Source organism: Equus caballus, chromosome 1, assembly GCF_041296265.1.
Source record: "Equus caballus isolate H_3958 breed thoroughbred chromosome 1, TB-T2T, whole genome shotgun sequence".
Classification (NCBI taxonomy): domain Eukaryota; kingdom Metazoa; phylum Chordata; class Mammalia; order Perissodactyla; family Equidae; genus Equus; species Equus caballus.
The window spans coordinates 29503993-29522862 of NC_091684.1; positions in this window are offsets into that span (position 1 = coordinate 29503993).

Consider the following 18870-nt stretch of genomic DNA (forward strand, 5'->3'; position numbering starts at 1 on the left):
CCTCCGGGGCACCCTGTCCCGCGTGGCGGTACGAAGTCCAGCGCGGACACAGGCTCTCTGCGCCGCTCGCCGCTCTCCCCGGCTCCTCCCTGGGCTACAGGCCGGGTCCGCGCCCCCCTTCCCGGCTCTCTCGCCGGGCTCCAGCTGCGCGCGGAGCGGTCCCGGCTCGGCTCCAGCTCCTCAATGGCCCTGCTCCCCCATTACCCTGATGTCGGCCCCTCTCCCCCTCGGCTTTATCGGCTCTCAGCCGGCTCCACCAGGGTAATGAGGGCCCTCCTAATTACCATTGCAGAAACTCCACTTACATTAACAGCTCCATCCGAGGAGCAGCAACATCTGCTGTGCACAAGCAGGCGCCCCTCCCCCGCCCCTCGCTCCCCTTCTCTCGCTGTTCCCCTCTTTCCTGGTCCTCTCCCCCGACCCTCCTCTCCACCCTCTTTGGCCCCCTCTGCACCCTTCCCCTTCGAATCTCTTCTCTTTTCATGCCCTCCCCACCACCCTGTGAGCCAGGCCCTTTTCAACTTCAGCATCCCAGGTGGAGAGAGATCCGCGTAAAGACAGGACCCCAGAGATACCGAGAGATGGAGACACTCAGAGAGACAGAGCCAGAGCTCCAAGAGACCCATAAACGAAGGATCCCAGAAACACAGCCAGGGAACCCAGCAACAAATGGAAAGTGGAAGCGGCAGAGATGGTGAAAGAGATGGAGTGTGGGGTGGGCCAAACTGCCTATGTGGAGGGGGAGCAGGGGTTCTCATGTTGGCGGGGGTGCAAAGGTATGTACACGGTATGCTTATGTGTGTCTGTACATGTGCCATGTATTGTTCATGCTCATTTATTTCAGCATCACGTACATGAGTATATGTGTGCATGTCAATGTATCTTTAGGTGTATATGTACGTACCTGTGTGCTTTCATGAGTACATCTATTATGCATTTGTATCGTATGTAATTATATTTGTCTATATGTATTTCTGTGCTTGCATTTTGCTAGTGTGTATCTCTACATATATGCATATACTTGTCTATCATATATGCACTGTTGCCTGTGTAACATCTAGTGTGACCTGTGTACGTGTATGATCCATGTTCAAAGTCATGTGTGTGCCATGTGTGGATTTGGGTGAGGATGCGTAAGTGCCTCTGGGTGTGTTTACATCTCTGCGTGCATGCCTATGCATGCACGTATCATCTGTGTAATTATTTGATGAGAGTGGGAGCATGTGTGTGTTCCTGCTCCGTGGGGAATGACAGGCAGTTGGGAAGACGCTGAGCCCATTTTATCTGAGGTTAACAGGGGTCACATTTCACTCCTGGAAGTCCCCCACCCTCCCCCCACCCCATACAATTAAGCCTCAGTGTGGTGGAAAGACAGCCAGCAGACATTAAGAAAGGTCAACAATATTATCAGCTCCTAATCCAATTAGTTACTGTTTATTTGGGAATCCAGTTCCAGGTCAGCTTCTAGGGAGGAGGCCTGGGAGAGAGGAGGGCATGAGATGAGGACAGGCTGAAAGAAACGATGGAAGGTGGCCAGGGCTGCGGCCTCATGGCTAGGGGGTGACCCTCCAAGCACCATCCAATACTGCACCTCCCGCTGGCTACTTGGAAGCTGGGTAGCTCTGGGGAAGGGCCTGCGCTTCACAGAGGGGGCTGAGATCTGGGGTTTCGTCTCTAGAGGTTGGGGTGTAAGAAAAAAGGGGTTGTTTCCTTCACCTGGGAGACTTCCTGCCTCTTTCCAGCCCTGGGATCCCTAAGAGGTGGACTGGGACCTGGACAGGCTGCCTTGGCACTGTGGCCAGGTTCCCCGTGGATGGGAGTCAGAGGAGGAGATGTTGGTAAATGCTCTATTAGCTCTTGAAACCACTTCATTAATCCTGCCCTCTATTTTATTTCCTTTTTTCACCTCCCACATCCTTTTCTGAGCCCTAGCAGGACCTCTACTCCCTCCCACACCAGGACGTGCAGGGACACTAGCTTAGCCCCATAGGGTCCCCAGGGTCTCCCCCAGAGTATAAACAGTGGAAGAGACCCAGAACTTGGCCTCCTGGCCTTGGACAGGGAGCAGCTCAGTGGGGCAGGAGGGGAGTAGGTGGGATGGTCTTTGCCCTGTTCAGACCCTTTCTGACTTCTCAGGGATGGATAATATCTTGGGGTGCCCAGGATATGGGGGGAACTAACAGGAAAAAGAGGGTTGGCTGCTGGATTCCGAAGCCAGATCCCAGGGCCTCCCCAGCTCAGCAGGCAGGGGCAAGCAGGGCTGACGCTGTGGTGAACTCAGACCCCAGCTGTGGCCAAATCAGGGTGACAGGAACAGCATGCTCCTCCAGGAGAGAAGCCTGAGGTCACTTTTGCTTGTTTCTTGAGGATAAAAGTCCACAGGCCTACGCCCCCAGGAATTAGACTGCTTGTTCTTCCTGCCCTCAGTTCCCCCTCTCAATATAGAAGCCCCACATGATTGGCTTTCTTCTCACTGCCCTTCCAGGCACATAGTCATGAAAACACACACACACATACACACACACACACACACATACTCACCCACTCATGAACCTGCCTCTGAGACTCCAGGCCGGAGATGGCCAGGGTACGAAGACATTGGCAGTGGTCCTTATCTAAGAACTTACAATGGATCTACATATGTGCTTTACATAAGACTTCCTGCAAGCTGTCTCCCCATTTCCACCCCACCCCCAAAAGATAACAATGATTATAATACTTCAACGATAATGATGATAATACATATCTTATGCTAGCAGTTCTCAGCCTTGGAGCCACCCAGAGAAGCTCTTAAAAAATGTGCATGCCCAGGCCCCACACTGGATCAAGCCAATCTGTATCTCCAGGGTTGGACCCCTGGAATCCATCTATTTTATAAAGCTCCATAGGTGATAGCTAGTCAAAAAATTCTACTGATGTAAAAAATTACAAGTTACAAATGGCAAAGCACTGTCTCATTAGCCGGAGCAGTATTATTATCTCACTTTACAGATAAGGAAACTGAGGCCCAAGGTGATGAAGGATAGTGGTTTTTCTGTTCCTTTGTTTGTTCATTCATTCCTCCCTCTCTCCCTCCTTTCTTCTCTCTCTCTCTCTCTTTCTTTCTCAAGGAACCAGGTCTCCTGATTCCAAGGGCAGCCTGCCAGCTTCCAACTGAAGCCAGGCGGTCCCTGGAATTTAGAACACCTGCGTGGGTCGGCCCTGATGCAAGAGCTCCCTCCTTCGTGACACCTGCCTCTCAGCACAACCCCTTCTACTCCTTTAATTTAACAGTCCTTTAGTAAGCTCGCTCTCAGGCTACACAACATCCCAAGAGGAATAACACAAGGGTCTTGCTCTCCACTATGTGGCCGGAGAGAGGCAACGTGATGTATTTGGAAAAACAAGGCCTTTGGGGTCAGACAGTTCTATATTTGTATTCTGCTTCTACTGCTCATCATCCATGCTGCTTGTTCACCTTATAAGCCGCTCAGAGCCTCGCTTGTAAAATAGAGAGAATAAACCTACTTTCCGAGTTGTTCCAAGTGCCACACCAATAGATGTTAAATAATAGTGTCATTTTGAAATGTAAAGAAATAACTATAACACCTGCTGGAATGGCTATAATTCCAGCAACTGGAACTTATATACCTTGCTGGGAGTATAAGTTGATAGAGTCACTTTAAACTAAATTTGGCAGTACCTAAAGCCATGAGCATCCGCAACTCAGCAAATCCTGGGTATGTATAAGAAATAAATGCTCATGTCCAGCAAAAGTCATGCATGACCAAGAATGGTCACAGCAGCTGATTTTTAATAGTCCCAAACTGGGATAATGCAAATGTCCATCCACAATAGAATGGGTAAGTAAATCTTGGTATATTCACACGATGGAGTACTACAAAGCAATGAAAAAGAATAGACTACTGAAATATGCAAGGATGTAGATAAATACCTACAGATATAATGTTGCGTGAAATCAGTTGGACACAAAAGAATATACACTGTATGATTTATTTATCATAGGCTCAATAATAAGCAAAATTAATCTAGGATGATAAAACTTAGAATAGGAGGTACTGGGGAAAGAGGCCCAAAAGATCCTTCTGGGGTGCTAGAAGTGTGTTATATCTTGATCTGCTTAGAGGTTACACATGCATATGTGTGTGGTGTATGTTAAAATTCATTTAAGATTACTGCACTTGACTATATATAAGTTTATACTTCAATTAAAAAAAATAATAGGGGCCGGCCCCGTGGCCGAGTGGTTAAGTTCACGTGCTCTGCTTTGGTGGCCCAGGGTTTAGCTGGTTCAGATCCTGGGCATGGACATGGCACCGCTCGTCAGGCCATGCTTAGGCGGTATCCCACATGCCACAACTGGAGGCACCCACAATTAGAATATACAATTATGTAGCAGGGGGCTTTGGGGAGAAAAAGGAAAAATAAAATCTTAAAATAATAATAATGCTATCAGGCAGCCTAAGATTGATGTTTTGAGAGAAGAGAAAAAGGCTGTGGAACTGAAAGGAGGAGGTACACCTGGTGGTCATTTGCTTAGGGAGGGTGATCAGGAAAGATTTTGTAAGAAGAGGCATTTATTATAGGACTCGAAGACAAGAAGGGGGATTGAGAGGTAGAGGAGGAAAGAGCTGTTGAAAAGAAGGTGTTTTCCAGTTGGGCTGCTATGTGTGAAGGCAGGGCAGGAGGAAGAAGGTTGCAAAGGCAGTTTGAGATTAGATCAGTGAGACCCTCCCTGAATGCCAGCCAGCCGGAGGAGCTCATACTTAAGTGAGGGTCACAGTTTTCCAACAGGACAGGGACATAAAGGAATGTGCTTAAATGGTTCATGTGGCAGCAAGTGGATTGGCTGGATGGAGGCGGGAGAGGCAGGTGTCCTTGGGCCTGCTGTAGCCCCCAGGGCTGTGGGCGGGATTCTGGGCCTCAGGCCCTTCAGGTGGCAGGGCCATGCACCAGGAGGAGCCAGAGTGTCATGGTGGGAGTCAGAAGAAGCGGGCCTTAGGAGATGGCTCAGCTGAGGGTGGAGTCCTCAGAGAAACAGGTTCCTCCCCAGTTCCCCACTGGGAGCTTCTCTTGCTGCTTCCTCTGCATTCCTTCATCACTGGGCCCAGAACACGGTGCTCTGGTCCTTGCCCTGCAAGGCTGCTGGAAGCTGGGCCTGGAAAGTGCCTCTCTGTGCCTGCCTCCTGCCTTCCAGCAGAGCCCAGCACTAGGCTGGGAATGGAGGAGATGAGTAATAAATCCGTGTAAAGAGAAGGCTAGAGGTCTGGCTCAACTAAGACAGCAGTGGCTACAGGAATCCAGGAGAAAGTTCTCAGAAAACAGAAGAGCAAAAAGACTGGAAGGAAAGCGTAGTTTGCCTGAGTTTACATCCTTCCTATACCACTTACTATCTGTGTGATCTTGGGCAAGTTACCTTCCGTGCCTGGGCTCCTTTTGGTTAAGTGGGGATTATGATGGTACCTGTTTCCCAGAGTTATCGTGAGGAGGATGTGAAATAAAGCATCCGAAGTGCTTGGAATACTGCCTGATATACTGTGTAGCAGTGCTGGAGAAACAGTAGCGATTTGTATAATTGCTTCTGATGGTGGGGTTAAAGGCTTGCTTTCTCCTGCTTCTTTGCACTTACTTTCTGCAATGAGCATGGATTACTTGGCTAAGCAGGAAAAAATTAAGTAAACAAGGGAAGAAAAAAGAAACTGGTGACAGAAACATGCTTGAAGGGGCAGCCAGAGAAACGGGCACTCTTATTCAGAAAGGTTTCTCCAGCCTAGGACAGGGAGAAGGGGCTGTCCCCGCTGGCCTGGCTCAGATCAGAGGCCTGGGCTCGGAGGGGACTGAGTCTGAACCTTACAGAGTGGGAGAGGCCCACACTGATTGGCATGTAGATGCTGGAGCTCTACAGATGAATTCAATAAGTTTAATAAAAAGCCGTCTTTCGTTGAGTGCCTCCTAGGTGCCACAGTTTTTATATATTACTACTGATCATCGCCACAACCCTGCAAGATAAATATTATTATCCCAATTATTACATCACTTCTAGAAGTAACTGGCCCAAGACCTTACCACAAAGCTGACATTTGAACCCAACATCTTTTTGTACTTTGTTTATTTATTTTTTATTACAGTAATGTTGGATTATAGCATTATGAACCCAACACTGAAATGACTTCTTTCCACTAACCCTCCAGGCCATTTTCTACATATGAGATGCAGGAAATACCCCTAAAAGAGGGGATGCTGTGTATGTAGTCAGGCCCTCAGGCCCGAAACTTCCACACTAGGCAGGACTGGCCTGGGCTGGGCATTCCCTCTCCCATTTCTTCTCTTCCCCCAGGTTATCGCAGGGAACTGCAAGAACCTGGACTTTTCCCCCATACTTCTCCCCGAAGGCAGGCAGCAGGCACTGGTCCCTGTCCCCTGCCCAGTCCACATTGCCCTGGTTTCCCACCCTCCCAGACAGCTGACTCCCCTTCCTTCAACACCCTATTCCCCTCCCCGGTGACTCCCCTCCATTCTCTCTCCGTCGCTGGTGGACACCCCCTCCCCTTCCCTGTCTGCTGACACCATCCATCGGCAGCACTTGAAGCTCTGCTGCAGCCCCTTGAAGTTGCTAAATCCCCTATTTGGTTTAGTTCCACTCCAGCTCCCCCTGCATAGAGGGACCCAATGGGACGCAGGGAAATTATACATGTAAAAAAGAGCTGGTTTGCTCTGATAACTCTGATAATGATACACACCTCACACCTTCCCACGCACACACATTGCCACATACACATGCACACCCCACACCTCCCAATCCACATACTCACCAAAACACCTTCCAGCCTACTGACTCGCAGTTCACTTCCCAGAGATGCTTCCCAGACCAGTGTCTATACTCACCCCAGTAAGGTACACATCCATTCTCTGGAAATTCTCTGAGTCACCTCTCCTCTTCCCAGCTCCCAGAGCACACTGAACACCCCCGTCATGGAATTTACCAGCTGTGTCCTGGGGCCTGTCTTCTCTGGAGCCCGTTAGATTGTGAGCAGGAGTAGTGTCTGTGTGGTTCACTCTTAACCAAGCACGGTGCTTGGGAACATGGTGGCTCCCCCATAATCTTGTGGAGTGAATGACTGAATGAATGAATGAAGAAATGAATGAATGCACACATTGCTACATTCATCCCCTCAGAAGAACACATCACAGCTTGGGATAAATCCCATCACTACCCACCCACACATCACCCCTCTGAATTGTGTCTTTTTCTTTTTCTTTTTTTTTTTAACAGTATGCATTCTTTTTTTTTTTTTAAAGATTTTTTTTTTTTTTTCCTTTTTCTCCCCAAAGCCCCCCGGTACATAGTTGTATATTCTTCGTTGTGGGTCCTTCTAGTTGTGGCATGTGGGATGCTGCCTCAGCGTGGTCTGATGAGCAGTGCCATGTCCGCGCCCAGGATTTGAACCAACGAAACACTGGGCCGCCTGCACCGGAGCGCACGAACTTAACCACTTGGCCATGGGGCCAGCCCCTCTTTTTTTTTTTTTTTTGAGGAAGATTAGGCCTGAGCTAACATCTGCCGCCAATCCTCCTCTTTTTGCTGAGGAAGACTGTCCCTGAGCTAACATCCATGCCCATCTTCCTCTATGTTATATGTGGGATGCCTGTCACAGCATGGCTTTTGCTAAGCGGTGCCATGTCCGCACCCGGGATCCGCACCGGCGAACCCTGGGCCACAAAGCAGAATGTGCAAACTTAACAGCTGTGCCACTGGGCCAGCCCCTGAATTGTGTCTTTTACTTACAACAACACACACACCACACACTGTGGAGCCACTCACTTCTGCTAGTGGGTGCTCATGACACACACCCCTGGAGATCCAGGACTATTGTGAACAGCTGCCTGGGATTCCCCTGTGTGGGGGGAGGTGGAGGGTAGGAGGGAACATGTGTTTGAGTGTGAGTGAGTAGTGTGAGTGAGTGTGTGGGTGAATGCGTGTGAGAGTACATGAGTGCGTGTGTGTGGGTGTCTGAGGGAGTGTGTGTGTGTGCACGCATGTGTGTGCCCACAAGCCTTGGATTCCCCACACTTCCCTCATTTCCCATCTTCTTAAAAACATTGGCCAGAATCATGGGGTTCTTGTTCAGGTTTCCTCTTCTCCCTCCCCCCACCTAAAGTCTGGCTTTTTCTAGAGAGGAATTTTCTTCTCAGTTCTTCAGCCTAGGGGGGCTTACAAAGAAAAGAGGGAACCAGCCCTGATGGCCTAGGGGTTAAAGTTCAGCACCCTCTGCTTCAGTGGCCCAGGTTTCATTCCCGGGCATGGAACCACACTGCTCGTCTGTCAGTAGGCATGCTGTGGCAGCAGCTCACATAGAAGAACCAGAAGGACCTACAACTAGAATATACAACTATGTGCTAGGGCTTTAGACAAGGATAAAAAAGAGAAGGGAAGACTGGCAACAGATGTTAGCTCAGGGTGAATCTTTCTCAGCAAAAAAAAAAAAAAAAGGAAGAAAAGAGCGGATGATATGGGGTAAGGTGAGGAGTTCTCACTTCTGGGTCAGGTCTGCTCCCATCATCTCAGTCAGTGTTCTCCCTGCTTCCATCTACCCTCTATACCACTTCCCCAGCCCCCATTCAAATCTAGGAGAAAGCAAAGATGAAACACACAGTGTTGGCCTCCCTGCCTCCCTGAGGACTGGCACTTTCTCCAGCTTGCTGATTGCCCACACAGCCTGCAGGCACCTCTCTGTCCCCACTCACAAACCCTGACCATGGCAGTTCTATGCTCTTCCTGGTCCCCTTCCTGCTTCTAACCTAGTGTCTTTGCTTGGCCATCACTATCTGGCCTGCCCCCAACCACTGCTGAGGCTCCAGTTCCTCCAACCATGGCAGGGTCCTCCCAAGGTCCTGCTGTTGGACATCTCTCCAGGGGACCTCGGAGATCAACCGAGTCACCCAGACTTAGCCATTTTCCCAAGGTGGCGCCCTCTCCTGGGCAAACTCAGTCATTACCTCAGCTCTATGCCTGCATAAAGCAGGACCCAGCTCTCGGGTGCTCTCCATGTCCCCCTCGCTTAATCATACAGGTCTCTTTCGGCTGCTCCTCCTAGACCTATCCTCTGTCTGATCCTTACAGTCACCTCCTCCGCCTTGCTGCTCCTCCCGCACCACCGCCGGCCAGCCTCAGCCTCCTGCAGCTCTCCTTAGACAACCTTCCCAATCACCTGGGGCATGGAGGATTTTGGGGGCTGCCTCAGAGAGCCACTTACAGTTAGGCCATCCTCCTCACATGTGCCAGAATGTTTTCTTTTCTTTCTTTCCTTTTTTAAAATTTTTAAAAATTATTATTATTATTTTTTAAAGATTTTATTTTTCCTTTTTCTCCCCAAAGCACCCCAGTACATAGTTGTGTATTTTTAGTTGTGGATCCTTCTGGTTGTGGCATGTGGGACGCCGCCTCAGCATGGCTTGATGAGTGGTCCCGTGTCTGCGCCCAGGATTCGAACTGGTAAAACCCTGGGCTCCTGCAGTGGAGCGTGCAAACTTAACCACTCGGCCACGAGGCTGACCCCTCTTTCTTTTGTTAAAAAGCACTGATCTGATCATGTCACAGCCTCTGTCACATGGCTCCCCACTCTTCTAGGATAAAGGCCTAAAACCTTCCTAAAGCCTGCAGGGTGCTGGCATATTCTGGCCTCTGTTGACCTCCCTGCCTCCTTTTTCACCATGGCCCCTCCTCTGTAGGCCACAGCGCTTTGGGCATGTTGCTTGCTGTTTCTGAAATGTTTGTCTCTTCACCTGTTTAACCCCTTCTCATCCTCCCAATATCAGCTCAGATATCACTTCCTCAGAACAGCCTTGCCTTGACTCCTAACCAGGTGAGCCTTCCCCTACTACTTGCACACATGGCATCAGGGACACCTGCTTGGTTGGACTTATTATATTTATAATTTTATATTTATTTATGTGATTGTTTCATCAATGTCTGGCTTACCCACTAGAGCTCTAGAGAAGGAAGAGGATGTTTTTGTGCATCACTGAATCCACAGGGCAGTGTCTAGTACATGGGAGGCCTTTGATAAATATTTGAGTTGTGAATGAATTAATCAGTAGTCTCAGGCTGGATAAAGAGAGAACTTTCACCAAAAACCAGGTGGTACCTGCTAAAGATCTGAGTCCTTTCATCATGTCATTTACTGGCTCAAGAACTTTCTATGGCTCCCTATTACCTCACAAACTAAGTCTAAAGTCCTCTCCCTGGATTTTTCAGGCTTTGATAATCTAGCTTCCTCCACCCAATCCAAATGTACTGTCTTCATTTTCTATCACTACTCTTTGCTTCCACCAAGCAAACTCAGTAGCCCATAAACACACCTTGATCAGTCTCATCTTCATACCTTCTTTCACATCATTCTCTGCCTGGAAGAACTCTCATTTCTTCTTTATCTTCACTTAAATCTTACTGCTCCCTTAAGGCCAAGATCACACCCCAGTTCTTTTTTGTTTTTGAGAAAGATTAGCTCTGAGCTAACATCTGCCACCAATCCTCCTCTTTTTGCTGAGGAAGACTGGCCCATCTAACATCTGTGCCCATCTTCCTTTATTTTATGTGGGACGCCTGCCACAGCATGGCTTGCCAAGCAGTGCGTAGGTCTGCACCTGGGATCCAAAGTGGCAAACCCCAGGCCACTGAAGCGGAACATGTGAACTTAACCACTGTGCCACCAGGACGGCCTGCACATCCCAGTTCTTACACAAAGCCTTCCCTCACCGTTCTAGCACTCGCTGAGCTCCCATGGCCTGTACTCTCTGTATGTCCAGAATATCAGAGACTGTTAACCTTGGAAGAGCCACAGAGATCACTGGTTCAGCCAGAGTCTGATCAACCTCTAAAATCATGTTTTACAAACTTCAGTATTCAAGTACCAGCCTCACAATTCGTGCCATATCCATATACCACCTATAATGTAATTTGTTTGATATTTTTCTTTAAATCAACTTGCTATTTTTTACTTAGATATTTTTATTATTTAAAAAAAACCTTTATAGAGGGGGTTAGGGGGTGGGCACAAAGGGAGAAGTGGTGCACCTACAACACAACTGACAAACAATAATGTACTACTGAAATTTCACAAGATTGTAACCTATCATTAACTCAATAGAAAAAAAAACCTTTATAGCACTATAGTAACTGGAAAACCAACCATCACTTGCCAAAAATAGGAAGTAATCTTAAAAATAAGTAAAATAGAAACAAACAATGATATTCAGTTCTAGCTGGATATCACAGCCTGCTGAGGGCTCTGGAACTTGGGGCCTCCTCTCTCTTTGTTAAAAAGGGGAAGAAGAGAAACGCGTGTTAGAGAGGTGTTAAAGACACACTAGCACAAACTGAGACTTTCTCTTTGATAAAACTGGAAGAACCTTAATGCCCACTGATGGGAAAGCAATATCTTTTTTTACTGTGATAAAACATACACAACATAAAATATTGCCATTTTAACCATTTGTAAGTGTGCAGTTCAGTGGCATTAATTGCATTCACATTGTTGTGCAACCATCGCCACCATCCATCTCCAGCTCTTTTCATCTTCCCCAACTGAAATTCTGTACCCATTAAACACTGACTCCCATTCATCCCACTCCCCACCCAGCCAGTTGACCATTCTGCTTTGTCTCTACAGAGCTGACTGCTCTATGTACCTCATATAAGTGGAATCATACGTTATTTGTCTTTTTGTGCCTGGCTTATTTTGCTTAGCATAATGTCTTCAAGGTTCATCCATGTTATAGCATGTGTCAGAATTTCCTTCCTTTTAAAGGCTTAGTAATATTCCATTGTATGTATATACTACATTGTGTTTAGCTATACATCTGTCGATGGACATCTGAGTTGCTTCCCCCTTTGGCTCTTGTGAATAATGCTGCTGTGAACATGGGTATAAGGAAGGTGATATCTTTACAATAATCTGTAGTATCCTCACGCAATAGAATATTATACTGTAGTCAAAACAAAGAACTTAAGTGACATGCAACAGTACGGGTGACTCAGCAATATAATGTGAAATAGTAAGTTTAAAAAAATTTAGGGGCCAGCCCTGTGGCCGAGTGGTTAAGTTTGCGAGCTCCGATTTAGTGGTCTAGGGTTTTGCTGGTTTGGATCCTGGGCACCAACCTAGCACCACACATCAGGCCATGCTGAGGCGGCGTCCCACACAGCACAACCAGAGGCACTCACAACTAGAACATACAACTATGTACAGGGGGCCTTTGGGGAGAAGAATTAAAAAAAAAAGAAAAAAAAAGATTGGCAACAGTTGTTAGCTCAGGTGCCAATCTTTAAAAAACAAAAATTATATACAGCCTGATACCATTTTTAAATACAATTTAAAACAGTTAAAATTTGAAATATACTTTTTAGGAACATATAGATAGGTACAACTGTATTAAACTGTATTAAGAGGAAAGCTAGAGAATGATGAATACAGGATTAGGATGGCCGGTGCCTCAGGTCAGAGACAACGAATGGAACAGGGGGACCATTAGGTTAGTTGTTAGTTACTGTCAAGGTCTGAGATTTTGTTTTGGGTGATAAATTGATGGGGTGCTTATAATATTACTTAAAAACAACTAATAAAAAAAATTAACTGTATAATAAAGTGGTCCATGCAAAAACCAAGATGACATCATGTGATGAACCGAGGAATGTGATTAATTCAGTTCCGTGAACCCAAGGTCCGAGAGAGAAAGAGGAAAAGAAAGAAACGGACAAGGAAATAACTTTCTCACTATGGGATTCAGTGTGATTTAATGTGTTGTCAATGCACCATCGAAAATCGTCTGGCATTCTGCCGAGGTCCCGGGTCTGCACTGGGGTAAACAGCTCTAAAATATCTCCGCAGGAGGCTGCCTGCTTCCTCTGCCGGCTTGCTGACCTCCGACAGGAGGGAACTCCGATTTCTGGAGGCACTTGCCTGGCCAGATCCTTTTGTCAGGAAATTTTGCCCTGCATTCCCTTACTATTCCGCCTCCCTGCACTTTCTGCCCACTCTCGGGCTCTCGCCTTTGTGCCTGGCAGGGGCTTGGGCACTCAGGAACCCAGAATTTCCATATCGACTGCTTCATGCTTGAGCCTCCAGCCCCAGAGCAGGAGCCAAGCTAGTGTTTCCAACTGTAAGACCAAACGATCCCAAACGTTTCTGGGACAGAGACTTTTTGCTCAATATAATCCATTATTTCCTTCTGGGAGGAAATCAGCATTCTCTTTTTTAAGGATTTCATTTTTCCGTTTTCTCCCCAAAGCGCCCCCGGTACATAGCTGTGTATTTTTAGTTGTGGGTCCTTCTAGTTGTGGCATGTGGGATGCTGCCTCAGCATGGCTTAATGAGCGGTGCCATGTCCTCGCCCAGGATCGTAACCAGCAAAACCCTGGGCCGCTTGGAGCATGCAAACTTAACCACATGGCCATGGGGCCGGCCCCTCAGCTTTCTTTTTTTTTTTTTTTAAGGATTTTATTTTTTCATTTTTCTCCCCAAAGCCCCCTGGTACATAGTTGTATATTCTTCGTTGTGGGTCCTTCTAGTTGTGGCATGTGGGACGCCGCCTCAGCGTGGTTTGATGCGCACGCAGTGCCATGTCCGCACCCAGGATTCGAACCAACGAAACACTGGGCCACCTGCAGTGGAGTGCGCGAACTTAACCACTCGGCCACGGGGCCAGCCCCACTCAGCATTCTTAATAAAAACACTTAAGCAGTTTTCTGATAAACTGTTAACCGGACACAGATTTCCTCTCAGAAACCAGTTTCCCATCTACCTCACCAATTGTTGTGAGTTTGATGCATTTTATCCAGACATTATTTTTGTGCGTCCATTTAAACAGATTCTAACCACTCTTCTTTCCTCTCAATATGTCTACCAAGAGGTAATCCTTGAATTGGCCTCTTATAGGTCTCTTCACTTGCAGCAAGATTGAAATAAAACTTTGACACATGCTCATAAATAAATGGTCTGAAAAGCCTTTTTATGTTTTTTTGTTCTTCTTTAGCACAACTGAATACTTGAAGGTAGGCTAGAATTGCTTCGTCACATTTTTACTAACCCCCAGGCTGGGATTAACTGAATCTCCTTGGCCCAAAACTCCTTTTCCAAACCCAGTGGAGCCCCCTCCCAGCTCTGAGCAGAATCCTTTCTTGCCCAGACAGAGGCCGTGCCTTGGGACTTCTGGGGCAGGAGGGGTTGGAAGTGAGGGAAAGGGGTGAATACAGGCCTGCATGCACCTCCATAAATCTGGGTCCTCGTTGAACCTCAGAACTAGGGGTGAGGCTGCCCTAGCCCCGCTCTTGGAGCTGAAAGCCAGGACCAATCACTGGAGTAGGGGGTGGAGACCTTGGGGCAGAGGTCGACTCTGAGGCTTCTATACTTTTTGGGGGGCTGGGGTCGAGGAGGAGCTGTGAACACTGGTGCCTCAGGTAGCTGCGTGGCAGACTCGGTCCCTAAAACCTGGCCCCTGTCCAGCTCGGAAATGAACCCCCCGCCTCCCATTGGACACGGGATTGTCTCCAGACACAGCTGCCTCCCAGCTGCCGGCCGCAGCCCCTCCCCCAAGGGCTGCCATAAAGGGGGACCCGAGGAGTAGGCAGTGGGCCTGGAGGCTGCAAAAGTTCTGCGTCCACCTTTGGGGTGCCAGCTTGACCCCAGAGTCATCTTCTTAATCTTCTTCATAACTTCTGAATTATAAAGGTGTATGCTGATGGTAGAAATTTGGACACTATAGAGAAGTATAAAGAAAACAAAGTCATACAGATTCTTACCACCCAGAAATCATCACTGTCTATATTTTACCAGTTTTATTCTGGTCTTTTTGCTTAATCTATAGACTTATTTTTGCTTCACAATTGGGATCATTCTATACCTAGAGCTTTGCATCCTATTTTTTTTCTTATCATTATCTCCTGAAAATGTTCTTTGTGTGGTTAAAAGTTCTTTGAAAATCTGATTTTAGTGGGTGTGAGTTAGCACAAAGTCCACCAGCTCCCTTCTCCGTCAACCACAGTTCCCTCCCCTCCGCCCCCTGGTTTTCAAGGGCTCCTAGTACAAGGTCTATGGAGCTGTAACTGCAGCCACTGGCCCAGTCAGGGGCTTGGGACCTCTCTGGGGGCAAGAGGAGGACTAGGCCAGGCCACAGAGACTTTCAGACCCATCCTGGGGGCAGATCACTTTAGCTCTGGACCCTGCCACACCCACCACCCACCCTCAGGCACAGAGCATTGGAGGGGAGTCTTTGCTTTGGGTTCATCCCCCACCCTATGATGCATGAAGTCACTACTCTGCCTCCCCTCCCCTCCCATTTTCCTTGGAAAGTGGGTTTCCAGGGTTTCTGAGGCTGCTCAGGCAGCTCCTGGACACTTTGACCAGCCTCACCCATCCAAGACCACCTCCCACTTCCCCTTGGTTCAGGCAGCCCTGAGTTGGGGCTACCTTTTCCTGGGAATAGTCAGTGGGAGCTTGAATGGGAGGGAATGTTAGGGAGGGGTCAACAGACAAAAGTGGGGGCTGGCCTGGTGGCACAGCGGTTAAGTGCGCATGTTCTGCTTTGATGGCCCAGGGTTTGCCGGCCTGGATCCCCGGTGTGGACACGGCACTGCTTGGTCACACATATAAACTAGAGAAAGATGGGCACGGATGTTAGCTCAGGGCCAGTCTTCCTCAGCAAAAAGAGGAGGATTGGCAGCGGATGTTAGCTCAGGGCTAAACTTCCTTAAAAAAACAAAAAACAAAAAAAGACAAAAGGGGACCTGGAACCAATGTTTTACTTTTAGTGTTGAAAACTCCCACCCGCTCCCTACCTGGAAAGCTTCTGGGAGCCTCACAATGGCCCTTACAATGACACCAGAGGGAGGAAGGATCAGTAAGGCCTGGGGAGAGAGGGGCACAGCCTGGGGCATGGACTTCATTCAGCAGAGACAAGGGGTCCCTGCCCTTCTCCTCCCCCTCAGCAGCTCCTCTGCTCCCAGGTCCTCTTCCTGGCCCCTCAGGTCCCCGTCCTGATTCTGCATCCCCACCAGCCCAAAGCCTCTCCCGGGATCATCTCCACGCTGTGTCCTCGGCACACTCAGCCAGCTGATAGAAGCATGAGAACTCCTCTCCTGGGCCATGAGGAAATCTCTCAGCCCAAACTCTAGAGGCAGGCCAGTGACAGGTGCCCAGCCTCGTCACTCCGTCTACCCTGACCCAGTGACCCAGGCTTTGAGAGTTGCTCCCAGGTCTTCTCAGCCCAGTGCAGTAACAATTCTATCAATAATAGCTCATTTTGTGCAGTACTTTAAAGTAAACTGTCTATGTTCACACTTACCTTCTCCTTTGATCTACCTGACTTTGCTATCAGGTAAGTAGGACTGGTCTTATTTTCTTCATTTACAAATGAAAAAATTGAGGCCGGAAGCCGACCATTGGTTATGTCAGAACCCACGACCTCTGATCTGCAGAAGCCAACCCCAGGCCCCCTTCCTCCGGCCTCCACTTCCCTGGACACGGAGAGCTCAAGTTCCCTCTGCCTTGCTTTCCTCGCCTGCAGATTTCGGATGCGCGCAGACTCTGGCTCTTCCAAACCTCAGTGCTGCTGGGTCTCCACCCAGAAAACCCTTTCTCTGTCCTGGCCTTTCTGCCAGTCCCTTCAGTGGGCTGTTGTTGGGAGGAAAGGAGAAGGAGCTCCTCATTTTGAAACCTCTCCTAATTGATTTCTCTCTGATGAGGTGCCGTAATCCTTTCTGGCTGCCCTTACAGCTTCTCCAGTTTCTTCCAACGGCCTCTCCATACCCTTTCTCCCGGCCTCCCACATATTCACTTGGCTCGAAATATCTTTCTTGATTTTTTTCTTGGCAGCCATCATCCATGGCAGGCTTGTGACCCACATGTCTATCAGGACAGCCCCGCCTCCCAGGGCCCTACACACAGGGACACACACATACACATATCCTTTGTGTGTGGTGGGTGGAGGGGTGGTAAGGGTACCACATTCTGCTTTGTCCACTCTGTTCAAGTCAGACTATGGGGGAGCACCAAGGGTGGATTGAAATAATTCTGCCTGAGATGAAGCCTTTCTTGCCAAATCTATCAATGGCTTGTTGGGGTTTGAAGGAAGGTGTGAGGCCTGCTGTCAGCTCTTTGCTCAGCCTTGGGACAGCTTGGGGGGACAGGCTTGCCCGGGTAACCCTGACCCTGAAGCTGGGAAGACATATTCTCCTGGACCATGGGCAGCCTTTTCCTTCAGGACCCCAGCCCCTTCACCGACCCCCTCGCCAGGAGGAGAGTCACAGAGGCCAGGCGGGCTGATGCAGATGCCTCTGGCCTGTGACCCCCAGGCCCAGCTGGACAAGAACTCAGGCCTCCCACCCTATCATTCGTGTCCCCCCTTTCATCCAGCCAGCTCTGGGGGAGGGAAGGAGGAGATTGGCTGGGTGCAATGCAGTGTTTCTGGGGACTGGGGGGCAGGGGAGTCCATTCAAATTGACAAAAATAGAACATCAGCCTCATATCATTTTTCTCAAAACAAGATTTATTGAAGTTCTGTCGGTGAAAATCGCTGCTGTGTGGAACGCTTAACTTATAGATTAGATTACTCAGTCGTGCCTTACTACATTTTTCATTAGAAAAATATTGGCTGGGAGAGTTTGACCTCATAATCTCTGCATTTTAAACAATAACCAGAGGAAAACCAAATAGAAGGCACAAGTTAACGGGTTTCCCCCCCAAGCATTTCCCCCTGGGAGAGATCAGAGTGAGGGCCGGGGAGGGAACAGGAGCGGAATCTGCTGCGCGAGCAATTCTCCATCTCCAGGCCCACTCCCCAGAGGCTGCGGGAGGTGGCCCGGGTGGCAGAAGGAAGCTGGGCTGAGCTGAGTCCTTGGGGCTTAGGCCTGGGCAGATCCCTGCTCGGGTGGCCTGGAGCTCTGCAGGGCCCCAGCCAAGGTGGAGCTGTGGTTAGTGTGTTCTCACCCTAAGGAGGAGGGGCAGGAGGATCAAGAGGGCAAAGACGTTTTCTCTGCCCCAGGGAGTATCCCGTCTAGTTGGGGAGACAAGAGCAATACACTAGATCAGAAAGAGTCCAGAATCCCAGGGCAATTGTGGGGTGCCATCTAGGCTGCTGGAGTGGTGGGTAGAGGGCATGGCTACCCTCATCCCCACCCCAGGGTGAAGACTCCCTCCAGGAGAATTTTATGGAGGGATGACTCCAAGGCTAGGCCAGCTGGGACAGTCCAGGCTGACCTCAGGCATTCTGACCCTTCCTCTTGACCCAGGGGCAGAGGCTCCTAGGGGCATGCTGGGCCTGAAGCCCTCAGGCTGAGGGTGAGTGTGGGGTGCTGGCTGGCTCTAGAGAAGGACAGGGGGCCGCCCAGGTGCAGACGGATCCCTGGCCACTTTACGATCGCTGATCCAGTTCCTTGGAGAGGGGCCTCCCACCCCCATCTGTGTCTCGGTTTCTACTTTCTGAGGCTTTGGTGATTTCCAAGTTCTGACACAGTCATTAGTTACAAAGAGCAATTATTATTTTTTTTTTTGTCATTAAGTCATTTTTTAAATGGCTCCGGGCAACATCACAGAACAAAGAAACAAAATATCCATGAAAAGACTTAATCACAAATTACTAATTATTTCACCCCCTCCTCCCTCCCAAAATCGTGAAATCTGAGCCCCATGAAAAGGGAGAAGGTCTCCCCAGCCATGAGCTTGCCATGGCTCTTAGGCACCTAATCCATCATGGGGGGGTGCATTTCCTGCTGTACTCTGAACCCCGGGGGAGGAGTGGCAGAGAGTCCCCCATTCTTGACCTTTGAAGTCAACTTCTGCCCATGGAAAAAGCCCCTCAGCCAATGGGGGAGACCTG